Source organism: Homarus americanus, unplaced genomic scaffold (assembly GCF_018991925.1).
Source record: "Homarus americanus isolate GMGI-L3 unplaced genomic scaffold, GMGI_Hamer_2.0 scaffold3766, whole genome shotgun sequence".
NCBI classification, from domain to species: Eukaryota; Metazoa; Arthropoda; class Malacostraca; order Decapoda; family Nephropidae; genus Homarus; species Homarus americanus.
In genome coordinates this window covers 78,990-92,744 of record NW_024716718.1, presented here as the reverse complement: position 1 = coordinate 92,744, position 13,755 = coordinate 78,990, and positions in this window count along the sequence as shown.

The following is a 13,755-nucleotide window of genomic DNA, read 5'->3' as shown; positions in this document are numbered from 1 at the left end:
GGTGCGGTGAGAGGGGGTGGGGGGGGGTGATAGTGGTGAGGCAACTAACGGTGGTACGACTTGTGTGGTTTGTTATTTCTTCACCTGTGTTATTGAGGTGTGTTATTGATGTGTGTTATGGTGTTAATGAGGTGTGTAATGGTGTTATTGAGGTGTGTTATGGTGTTATTGAGGTGTGTTATGGTGTTAATGAGGTGTTATGGTGTTATTGATGTGTTATTGAAGTTTTTATTATGTATACTCAGAGTAGCGATGTATATTAATGTTTATATGTTAATGTTCGTGGTAATGTGTATATTGAAGACTGCAATGTGTATGTTAGTGTATATAGCATGATTACACACACACACACACACACACTTAGGTATTGATTATGAACCGTATTTAAGGTCATGAAAGGTGTCAACTCCTTATCTTCTCGTCCGTCCTTTCTCTCACCTCCCACCTTTCTTCTTTCTTTCCCTCTCCTCCCTCCTCCCCTCACTCTCCCTCCTCCTCCCTCCCTCCCTCCTCCCTCCCTCCCTCCCTCCTTCGTTCTCCCTCCCTCCCAGTTGCAAGAGTCATAATTCTCCTCAATTACTGGACGGATTACAAGCTGTGACGTCATTAGGGGCAGAGAGAGAGAGAGAGAGAGAGAGAGAGAGAGGGAGGAGAGTTAGACTTAGATTAGACTTAGACTTATGGAGGGTTACTTGGTTAGGTATTGTGTAGCGTTAGTTGATCAGGTGTTACTTTATCGGTGTTACGTAACGTTACTAGATTGGTTGTGTGCTATGTAGTGTTACTTATTTTTGGTTACGAAGCTTTCTGTTGCTAGCATTTCGTATTGTTACTTATTTTACTGTTAGGTAGCCTTGTTAAGGTTGCGTTTACTGTTACCTAGTCTTGTTAATGTTGCGTTCTACCTTAGGGCTTGTTAATGCTGCGTTTACTGTTACCTAGGCTTGTTAAAGTTGCGTTTACTGTTACCTAGTCTTGTTAATGCTGCGTTTACTGTTACCTAGGCTTGTTAAAGTTGCGTTTACTGTTACCTAGTCTTGTTAAGGTTGCGTTTACTGTTACCTAGGCTTGTTAAGGTTGCGTTTACTGTTACCTAGTCTTGTTAATGTTGCGTTTACTGTTACCTAGTCTTGTTAATGCTGCGTTTACTGTTACCTAGTCTTGTTAATGTTGCGTTTACTGTTACCTAGTCTTGTTAAGGTTGCGTTTACTGTTACTTAGTCTTGTTAAGGTTGCGTTTACTGTTACGTAGCAATACACAAAACGTTCATTTCGTTAGTTACTACCCATCATTTGTCGTTTGTTATTGCCAGCCAAAAGTTAGATCATGTTAATTCCAGTATGGTGAAAAGGGCTTTAAGTACGTGTCGTTAAAAGGTCATACTTAAAATGTTAAAAGGTCTTACTTAAAATGTTAAAAGGTCCTACTTAAAATGTTAAAAGGTCATACTTAAAATGCTAAAAAGGCCAGCCATACTTAATAGGCTAAAAAGGCCAGCCATACTTAATATGCTACAAAGGCCAGCCATACTTAATATGCTAAAAAGGCCAGCCATACTATAGGCTAAAAAGGCCAGCCATACTTAATATGCTAAAAAGGCCAGCCATACTTAATAGGCTAAAAAGGCCAGCCATACTTAATATGCGAAGATGGCCATACTTAAAATTCTAAAAAAAAAGTTATGTAAATCCGTGAGGAGTGAAGGTCGCCACGGCTGGTGTTCCTAAGGCTGTTGTTTGTGCCTCCCTGTTTGTTGTTTGTGTATTGGAGGTTTGTGGAGGTTTTATTTTGGTTGGGTTTAGTTGATTTGTTTAGAAGTTGTGCAGTGTTTTATTTTGTGATTTATTGGTTTGATTTTATTTAGTTTATTTGAATAGTGGTTTAGTTTTTTAGTTTTTCTTTATCGTGTTTTTGTTCTTGTGGATATTATATATAATTAGTATTATTTATTTTGTATTTATTTAATCCTGGGTATTTTTATTATTATTATTATTATTATTATTATCATTATTATTATTATTATTATTATTATTATTATTTTTTTTCTCTGCTTGATAACTACTTCTGTACGATTTTTATTCGGCATTCACACACACACACACACACGTGGTATATCTGTACGTGTGTGAAGGCAATATTAAAAGATAAGACTGATAATTTGACCAAAACAAAATCACTTGTTATTTTCTATTGCTGACGAATGATAATTTCAAGGCTTTAACTATAATTTATTTAGTCTCTCTCTCTCTCTCTCTCTCTCTCTCTCTCTCTCTCTCTCTCTCTCTCTCTCTCTCTCTCTCTCTCTCTCTCCCTCTCCTCCATTTCTCCCTCCTACTCTTCACTCCTCTCCCTGCCCCCTCCCCACCTCTCCCACCCCCTCTCCCACCCCTCTCCCCACCCCATCCCCTCTCCCGTTAGCCAGACGCCCTTGGATGTTCGACAATACAGCCCAGTAAACCCTCCCCCCTCCTCCCACCCTCCTACTTCCCCTCCTCCTTCCTCTCCCTTCCCCACTCCTTCCCTCCCCTCCCCCTCCTTCCCTCCCCTCCCCCTCCTTCCCTCCCTTCCTTCTTCCCTCCCCCTCCCCTCCTTCCCTCCCCTCCCTCCTTCCCTCCTCCCCCCTCCTTCCCTCCTCCCCCTCTTCCCTCCCCTCCCCTCCTTCCCTCCCCTCCCCTCCTTCCTCTCCTCCCTCCCCTCCTTTACCCCTCCTCCTCCTTTACCCCTCCTCCCCTCCTTTACCCCTCCTCCCTCACCCCTCCTCCCCTCCTTTCCACCCCTCCTCCCCTCCTTTACCCCTCCTCCCCTCCTTTACCCCTCCTCCCCTCCTTTACCCCTCCTCCCCTCCTTTACCCCTCCCCTCCCCTCCTTTACCCCTCCTCCCTCCTTTACCCCTCCTCCCCTCCTTTACCCTCCCTCCCATCCTTTACCCCTCCTCCCCTCCTCTCCTCCTTCCCTCTCCCTCCCCCCCTCCTCCTCCCCCTCCTCCCTTCCCCTCCTCCCCCCTCCCCCTCCTCCCTTCCCCCTCCCCCTCCTCCTTCCCCCTCCTCCCCCTACTCCCTTAAAAGTACAGTATATCCTCCTTCCACCAGACATAAGTCCTTCCATGCCTCCCCGCCACGCTAAGATGAAGCAACACTTTGTTAAGTACATCTCACGGGGGAGAAGCTACAGTGAGGTATTGTGCTGTGTAAACTTGCGGTCAAAAATCCCTGGACATCTAGCATTTCTGGGTCATCACACCCTTTATCCTCCTGTAGGCGAGGTTGGGTGGGTGGCCGGACAGGTGGTGGTGATGTCCTGACTGGTGGCGTCATTCAGCAGGTAGCGGACACTCGACCGTTTGGCATGATACTCCGCCGCCGCCCTCAAGTGTTCCTCGTACTGTGCTTACTGATGGACGCAGGTGGGGGCAGTCAGATCATCCACTCTTACGAGATTAATGAGTGATAGTTAAGTTGACAAGATGGTAGATAGATACAAATAGACAGATGGCTATAATTGATACATAACCTGACGGCGAATTTGGGGATGGAAATATTCGCCAGAGTGAGGAAACGCTTGTGACCCATGGTGGTGCAACTTGAATCCAACACTCACTCACCCCCGCCGCCTCCCAAGTTAAGCAGCCAGTTGGGGGGGGTTCTGATATCTGTGTGTGTGTGTCTCCCCCCTCCCATCAACCTGCTGTCCTTCTACAATGTCAGATCAACACGGGGAGGGAAAGTGTCTATCTTCCAAGTATTTCCTGTGGTAGATATTTTCCTCCACCTCTGAGACATTAAAATTCGTAGCCTTTGTTCCTTCTCGTCTACGTCATGCATCACGTGGAAGGATTTGGTCATTTTATCGTGGCGGAAAGTTCACCTGACCAATGGAGATAGGGTTGTGGGTCATTGTTTAGATTGTGCCGTGTAATTGAAGGAGGTTGGGAATGAGTGTGGGTGGCTGGCTGGATCGCCTTTCTCACTTACTCGAGGGGTGACGACGTGGTTGACCTGCTACCGTTTTGGCCACACTTCAGAGTCCTCCCCCCCTCTCTTCCCCCATGTTTTCCTTTCACCAGCCCCCTCCTTCCCAGACCCTGCTCGTCGTATCCCGCCCCCCTATCCCCATCCCCCATCCCCAGCCCCCATCCCCCACCACCAGCCCTCCCCATCCCCCCACCGGCCCATCCCCCATCCCCCACCCCCAGCCCCCATCCCCCACCCCAGCCCCCATCCCCCCAGCCCCCATCCCCATCCCCAGCCCCCCATCCCCAGCCCCCATCCCCAGCCTCCGTCCCCAGCCCCATCCCCAGCCTCCTTCCTATTCTCCCCTCCCCTATCCTCTCTCCCCATTCCCTCCTCTCCCCTCCTCCCCCTCCCTCCTCCCCTCCCCCCCTCCTCCCCTCCCCCCTCTCCCCCTCCCCTCCTCCCCTCCCCCCTCCTCCCTCCTCTCCCTAGCCCCCTCTTCTCCTTCCTTTCATTTGCTGGAAACGACTCAGGGTCTTGTGTCTCCGTCCCGTTGAACACCTGGCGAGATGACACACTGAGTGACATATTTCCTCGACACAACAACTGGAGGAAGGTCTACAAGTTCATACAGTACATTACAAGTTCCTCCGTTCCCCTCCCTTCTCTCCCCTCCCTCCCCCCCACACATTATCTTGCCAGAGTCAGACATGTGCTCATTAAGTTCCAGGCGCTGTCAAAGATCCTTGATGAGATAGTGGTTTCAGAAGTATGATGGAATACCTCATCAAGGTCTCGTAACATTCTTTCTAACCAACAGCAGCAGCAGAAGTAGTAGCAGCAGCAGAAGCAGGACCCCCACACAAACCGTAGCAGGAAGAAAACAAAACATGACTCAATTCCTGTTAAAACCTCAATGAATAATTATCAACTACCCCCGAGAGGTTATTGTCTCAGGAAATCACATCACCCTTCACTTATACTTCCAGTCCCACAAGACCTCCTCCAGCCCCAGACCCCACAGACCCCAGACCCCTCAAGCCCATACAGACCCCCTCCAAACCCCACAGACCTCCTCCTAGCCCCACAGACTCCCTCCAGACCCCACAGACCCCCTCCAGACCCCACAGACCCCAGGACCCACAGAGCCCCTCCAGACCCTACAGACCCCCTCCAAACCCCACAGACCTCCTCTAGACCCCACAGACTCTCCAGACCCACACAGACCCCCTCCAGACCCCAGACCCACCTCCAGACCCACACAGACCCACCTCCAGACCCCACAGACCCCCTCCAGACCCGGTTTATTAATGTAAAGTCCCTGAATAACTAACTGTCAACAGATTCCGGAAGATACTTGTGTTATGAGCGACTCCTGACCCAAACGCTGTCAACAGGCGGTCGTAAAATGGATTGGGTTCTCCTTGTAGGGATAGTAGTAAGAGTCTACCATATTGGGTTCTGATAGTTGTAGTAGTAAGAGTCTGCCATATTGGGTTCTCCTTGTAGTAAGAGTCTGCCAGAGCCTCATTTTAGGTGTTGGTGGAGGCTCCTGATCGTGAAGTGTTGAAAGGATAACCCGGAAGATACCCTTGTGTAGTAGTGTCTTTATAGGTGAACAGGTAGTCGTAAAACACTCCTCCTCCTCTTTTGGTAGTAGCTGAGGGCCCAACACAAGACCTACAGTGGACCACCTGAAGTTTAACCCCTCTCAACTTGTTTTACCGTAAGATTAACCTAACTTCTTAATCCTGACCTAACCTAACCTAACTATAGCATCATTAGGTTGTTTAAGCATCAAGTGAAATAAACTAGAGAGGTTCTAATCTTCAGGTGACCCCATGAAGAAAGTTATTTTTTTAAGTTATCCTGAGTGTAGTCATAAGAACTACTCGGACAGTGTTGCGGGAATGAGTCTGGCTGTTGAAAAGGTGGTGAAGATGTGTGTGTCAGAAAAGGTGTTTAATTAACCTCCTCCCCCCTCCCTAACCCTTCTGTGTCTCTTCCCTTTCCTTGTACTTTTCCCCCTTTTCTCTTCCTTCTCTCCTCTTCTCCCTTCCTCTCCTTTTTTCCCCATTCCTTTCCTCTCCCCTTATCTCATTCCTCCTCCTCCTCCCATTCTCCCCGCCTTTCCTCTTTTCCCCCTTTTCTCCCCCCTTCCTTTCTTTCTCCTTCTCTTCTCATTTCCCCCTTATCTCCCCTCCCCTGGTAGAAGTTACCACTACGTGAGAAAAAAAAAATGACGCAACACACAGACGGGAGGACCTAAGACCCTTCCACCTTGTAGCAGTTGGAGGCGACCACAAGACACTCATTCATTCACTCACTCTCATTCACTCTCGCTCACTCGTTCACTCACTCCCCTTAACTCACTCACTCACGTACTCTTTCACACTCACTCTTTCATTCAATCTCATTCACTCAATCACACTCACTGACTCCTCCATCCCTCCCCATCCTCACCCTTCCTCCTCTCCCCCCCTCTCACTCACCCATTCACTCCTTTTTCCCTTTTCCCTCCTCCCCTCTCTCTTTTCCTCCCCACTCCCTTCCCGTTCGCATCGTCCTCACTTCTCCTTCCCCCCTCCTTCTCCCTCCCTTCCCCTCCTTCCCCTCCCTTTCCCCCCTCCCTTTCCCCTCCCTTTCCCCTCCTTTCCCTCCTTTCCCCCTCCCTTTCCCCCTCCCCTTTCCTCCTCCCCTCCTCTTCCCCCCTCCTTCCCCCTCACTGCAGTAACCCAGCAAGGTCGTCTTGGTGGAAGGCAGTGCAAGACAAGCATGTGACTCCCGTAAGATTCCTCCGCCCGCCCCTCCGCCCGCCCTCCGCCCCCCCCTCCGCCTCATCACCTTGTCTAGTGGCGGACCTTTCGTTTACTAATGTGGTTACTTGCTGAGGGAAGAGGGGTGTGGGTGGTGGTGATGGTGAAAGATGGTGGTGATGGTGAAAGGTGATGGAAGAGGGTTGGTGGGTGATGGAGGAGGTTGTGTGATGGTGAAGATGGGTGGTGATAAGGTGATGGTGGTGATGGAAGAGGTTGGTGGTGATGGAGGTTGGTAGTGATGGTGAAGATGGTGGTGATGGTGAAGGTGATGGAGGAGGTTGGTGGATAGGAGGTTGGTAGTGATGGTGAATGGTGGTGGTGAGTGAGTGATGGAAGAGGTTGGTGGTGATGGAGGAGGTTAGTAGTGATGGTGAAGATGGTGGTGATGAAAGGTGGTGGAAGGGTTGGTGGTGATGGAGAGGTTGGTAGTGATGGTGAAGGTGGTGGAAGAGGTTGGTGGTGATGGAGGAGGTTGGTAGTGATGGTGAAAGATGGTGGTGATGGTGAAGGTGGTGGAAGAGGTTGGTGGTGATGGAGGAGGTTAGTATTTGGTGAAGGTGGTGGAAGGGGTTGGTGGTGATGGAGGAGGTTGGTAGTGATGGTGAAAGATGGTGGAAGAGGTTGGTGGTGATGGGAGGTCGAGGTCGATGGTGGTGGTGTGGTACAGGGAGGAAGGCATTTAATTGGTGAAGAGAGGTTGATGGTGGGAGGAGGAGGCGGCTTGGCTGTGTGTGTGTGTGTGTGTGTGTGTGTGTGTGTGTCTCTGGGTACCTTTAGTGTATATGATAAAAGCGATTTGGGTTACGTAAATTTCTCGCATTTTAGTGAGTTGTTATAAGACCTGTTTGTGTGTGGGGTTTTAAAGTATGCAGGGAGGGGGTTTTGTTCATTTTCTGCCCGTGTTTACAGGAAACTATACGATTGTAGGGCCGTGTTGACAGTGGTGGACGGTATTAGGTGGGTATGGGCGGCGTTGGGTGGGTGTAGGTGGGTATGGGCGGGCGGTGGTGAGTTTGGGCGGTATTGGGTGGGTGTGGGCTGGACATAGACGCGACTTTGGGCTGTGCTTACTGTCTATGGACTGTGGTGACTGGCTGTGGGCGGGTGGTGGGCGGCGGAAGGCTGGCGGACTCCACCCTCGGGCAGGTCAGTTTTTTTAAGTTACTGTTATCTGTTGAAGCCTCAGTGTGTATGCTGTGTTGCTGTGTTGCTATGGTGCTGTGTTGCCGTGGTGCTGTGTTATGGTGCTGTGGTACTGTATGGTGCTGTGGTACTGTATGGTGCTGTGTTGCTATGGTGCTGTGGTACTGTATTGTGCTTTGTTGCCGTGGTGCTGTTGCTATGGTGATATTGTCATGATGCTGTGTTACCATGGTACGGTGTTGCCATGGTACTGTGTTGCCATGGTACTGTGTTGCCATGGTACGGTGTTATATATATTTTTGTATTGCTGTTCCAGATTGGTGTGCAGTTAGCCTTGGCCTTGGTATTATAACGACGGGGTGGTGGGGAGGATACACACTGGCTTGGGAGAATGGGGAGGCTAAACCCTGGCCTGAGAGAATGGGGAGGAAGGAGGACAACTGATGGTGGAATGGGGAAATTATTATTGGGGTAGGAAGTAAGGGAGATGTTCGAGAGTGGGGAAGGTAGTGGTGAGGGTAGGTGTGGGGGGAGGATATAAGATGTGGATGGCGAAAATGGGGTGGGAGGAATAGGGTGGTGATCTTGGGTCCATATAGGGGGGGTGGTGATCTTGGGTCCATATAGGAGGGTGGTGATCTTGGGTCCGGAGGGGTGTGATCTTGGGTCCATGGAGGGGGGGTGGTGATCTTGGGTCCATAGGAGGTGGTGATCTTGGGTCCATATAGGAGGGTGATGATCTTGGGTCGGATGGGAAGGGGTGGTGATCTTGGGTCCGTATGGGGTTAAGATTGTTGGCCAGATTGGGGATGGTAATGGGGCAGTAAGTAACAAATGAACCACCTTCAGTCTTGTTAATTCATGTGGAAGGTCCTCAGTGTTCACCTGTGTCCTGTGTTCCCCCTTCACCGGAATCGTCACAGAACCCAAATTGCTATGTGTATAACTCACAACAAGGTCTCGGGAGCTGTTACAATAATCACAACCTTGTTCTTTGTCTCGGGGGGAATTTACAACCCTGTGCGGATGGTTGTGGGTCGTGGAGGCTGTAGTTACAATATTTTTATTTATCACAGTATGACGTAAGGAGTTTTAACGTTGGTATTTTCCGTCGTTTACTGTACAGTTGACCCATAGTGATCTGGTCTCTCTCTCTCTCTCTCTCTCTCTCTTTTCTCTCTGTCTTTTCTCTCTCTCTCTCTCTCTCTCCCCCCATTCCATCTAACTTCCTTCCTCCTCCTCTCCTCTCACGCCGTCCAGCTAACTTCCCTCACCTCCAACCTTTCGCCTCCATCCTCCTCTCCCTCCCCTCTCCTAGTAGAGGATGAGCATCGTCCTTCCCGACAGGAGAAGACCACCAGGAGGAGTCTCCGGGTCTGGTTTTGTCTCTTCACCCCACCCCTTCCCCTCCTCGCCCTCTTCTTGTTCTTCCTTCCCTTCTCCTTTCCCTTACCTTACCTTCTTCCCCTTACCTTCTCCTCCTCACCCTCTGCTTCTTGTCTCCTCCCCCTAACCCTCATCGTCTCCTCTCTTTTCCCTCCTTCTCCATCACGAGGGCAGCCCACTATTACCACCGTCTCCTCCTGGTTCTCGTGTTTTTATCTCTCACGTGTCTCCAGTCTCTCACGTCGATTTTTATTCTCTCTAAGTTCTCGTTATTGTCTCCCCGACTCTCTCCCTCGACTCTCTCCCTCAGAGCCCGCGGCATCTCCCTGGCTGGATTATCTGAGTCTCTTGATCATCTCCAAGAAAAGAAACAGGATTGTATTTTTGGGTCCACGTGCCCGTATGTTCGTGAGATCGTTCGTCCTTTCCTCCTTGTGTCCGTGAGTTCTTGCGTCCGTGAGTTCTTGCGTCCATTGTTCCGTGTGTCTAGGAGTTGTCAACACAGCAGGGGACATATTCTTGCCTTTAATTAAACTTGTCGTGTCGATGTAATACAAATGGTTGAGTTCATCTCAGTGCTCAGTTACGCCGCTTGGGGTGCTGGCAAAGGTCTTCCCGGGTCTGAGTGATGAGTGAGTGTCTGTTTCTTATGACGCCACACATAGCTCAGTTATTACCAGGACTAGCTTTTTATTACCAAATGCTCAAAGTACTTGAAAACTTATCTAGTACAAGGACAGGCCGTTGTGAAATTTCAAGTACAAACTCCTATAAATTGGAGTACCAAGTATTATGCACAAGTAAGTCCTTGACCACTGACCTGTCGCTTTACAACCGTCACACCCACAACAACACACCACAACCAACACATCTCCCTCACCACCCATCCCCCCACCCCACACTCCCACCCCCCTCTACCACACATCCCCCCCCTACCACATCCCCCACCCTACATCCCCCACCTCTACACATCCCCACCACCTCTACCACACATCCCCACACACCTCTACCACATCCCCCCCACACCTCTCACCCCCCCACACCCCCACCCACATCCCCACCCACACATCCCCACCCCCCACCCCATCCCCCACCCCCCACCCACATCCCCACCTCACCACACATCCCACCCCCCACCCATCACACACACATCCACACCTCTCACCCCACACACATCCCCACACCTCTCCCACATCCCCCCCTCTACCACACATCCCCACACCTCTACCACACATCCCCCCACACCTCTACCACACATCCCCCCCACCTCACCACACATCCACACCTCTACCACATCCCCACACCTCTACATCCCCACCTCTACCACATCCCCTCCCACCTCTACCATCCCACACCTCTACCACATCCCCCACACCTCTACCCTACCACATCCCCCATCCCCCACCTCTACCATCCCCTCTACACATCCCCACACTCTCCCCATCCCCCACCTCTACAACCACATCCCCACACCTCTACCAACCCACATCACCTCTACCACCACATCCCCACACCAACCACACATCCCCCACACCTCTACCAACCACATCCCCCTCACCACCACATCCCCACACCTCTACCAACCACATCCCCACCTCTACACATACACCTCTACCAACCCACACACCTCACCACATCCCCCACACCTCTACCAACCACATCCCCACCTCTACCACCACATCCCCACCACCACACACCTCTACCCATCCCCCACACCTCTACCACCACATCCCCACCCTCTACCAACCACATCCCCCTCTACCACACATCCCCCACACCTCTACCAACCACATCCCCACACCTCTACCAACCACATCCCACACTCTACCAACCACATCCCCACACCTCTACCACACACATCCCCCACACCTCTACAACCACATCCCCACACCTCTACCAACCACATCACACACTCTACCAACCACATCCCCACACCTCTACCAACACATCCCCACACCTCTACCAACCACATCCCCACCTCTACCAACCACATCCCCACACACTCTACCAACCACACACTCCACACTCTCAACCACATCCCCACACCTCTACCAACCACACATCCCCCACCTCTACCAACCACATCCCCACACACCTCTACCAACCACACATCCCCACACCTCCTCAACCACATCCCCCTCTACCAACCACATCCCCACACCTCACCAACCACACATCCCCACACCTCTACCAACCACATCACACCTCTACCAACCACACATCCCACACCTCTACCACACATCCCCCACACCTCTACCAACCACACATCCCACCTCTACCAACCACACATCCCGCCTCTACCAACCACACATCCCCCACCTCTACCAACCACACATCCCCCACACCTCTACCAGCACATCCCCCACACCTCTACCAACCACATCCCCCACACCTCTACAACCACATCCCCACCTCTACCAACCACATCCCCCACCTCTACAACCACATCCCCCACACCTCTACCAACCACATCACACCTCTACCAACCACACATCCCCCACCCTCTACCAACCACACATCCCCACACCTCTACCAACCACACATCCCCCACCTCTACCAACCACACATCCCACACTCTACCAACACACATCACACCTCTACCACCACACATCCCCCACACTCTACCAACCACACATCCCCACACCTCCTACAACCACATCCCCACCTCTACCAACCACACATCCCCCCACCTCTGCCAACCCACATCCCCACACCTCTACCAACCACACATCCCCACACCTCTACCAACCACACATCACACCACATCCCCCCACCTCTACCAACCACACATCCCCCACACCTCTACCAACCACACATCCCCACACCTCTACCAACCACATCCACCTCTACCAACCACATCCCCCACACCTCTACCAACCACATCACACACTCTACCACCACACATCCCCCACACCTCTACCAACCACACATCCCCCCACACCTCTACCAACCACATCCCCCACATCTCTACCACATCCCCACACCTCTACATCCCCCACACCTCTACCACACACCACCACCACCACACACACCACACACCACCACATACCACACACATAACCAAACCACACGCCACCACACAACCTGCCCACATTTGAGTATCCACCGCCAGCTGCGACCTTGTTTGGTTTATTCCCTTCACCAGACCACCCCTCCTCCCTCCTCCATCCCCTTCCCTCCACCTCTCCTCTCCCCTCCCATCCCCTCCCTCCCTCCCTCCCTCCTTCTCTTCTAACACCACCCACCCTCTCACACCTCTTCCACTCCTTCTCCATCACCTCACTCTCCCATCTCTCTCTCTCTCTCTCTTTTTTCTCTCTCTCTCTCTCTCTCTCTCTTATGTTTGTTGTTCTGTCTTAAAATTCAAAGGTTAACTATTCATATTTTATCACTAGACATGAATTACTGGTGCGTGCGTGCGTGCGTGCGTGTGTGCGTGCGTGTGTGTGTGCGTGTGTGTGCGTGCGTGCGTGCGTGTGTGTGCGTGGTGTGTGTTATCAGAGTTCGATAGACGTGTGTGTTAACCTTGGCCAGTTATGTAATACTCTGCTCGTGTATTTATTCTCAGCTATTTTCTCTCATTTTCCAACTTTGTCTGAGTGACTTATTTTTCTTTCTTTTTCTTTCTTTCTTTCTTTCACACAACCTAAGTCCAATTTATTTCTCTATTTATTTAACTTATTGTCTTTCTATTACATTGATATTTCCTCCATTGCCCAATTTGTTTTGTTTCATTGCCCTAATATGTACATCACACTTGGGTTGTTTATTGCCCTCCTTCCCTATCTCTCTTCCACATTCTCCTTCTCCCTCCCTCTCCTTACCCCCTTCCCCCTCTCCCCTTCCCCCATGTGGCCTTGACAAGGTGTAAGCGCCTAAGTGTGGAACGCTATACTTGGTCTATGGAGCTATGGTATATTGGCCTTGTGGAGGGGGGAAGACTATGGAGGAAAGACTATGGAGGGATGGAGGGAAGGGAGGGCAAGACCTTGGGGAGGGAAGGCTATTTAGAGGGGTGAGAGGAAGACTGGGGAAGGAGAGAAATGTAGGCTGAGAGTAGATAGGAGGAGAGAGGAATGGGGTGATGTGTGCAGTTTGTAGTGAGGTTGGAGTGTGGTGATAAATGTTGGTTGTTGAAGTGTTTGACAAATAAGACTACCCTGAGTATATTCTTCTCGCCTCCCCCACCGCACCACACTCGCCTGTTCCTCCCCTCATCTCACCCCTCCCCCCCCTCTCACATATTAGGACTAATATATTCTTTTATGTTATATGTTTATCACTCTTCTCTTTTTATTTCTTCCTCTTAAGCTTATCACACACACTCTCTCTCTCTCTCTCTCTCTCTCTCAATAATTATTCATCTCTTATTTAATTGGTATTTTTCCTTGACTAATCTCTGTGCAGTTATTATTATTATAAGTAGCAGTAGTAATGGTAGTAATAATAGTAGTAG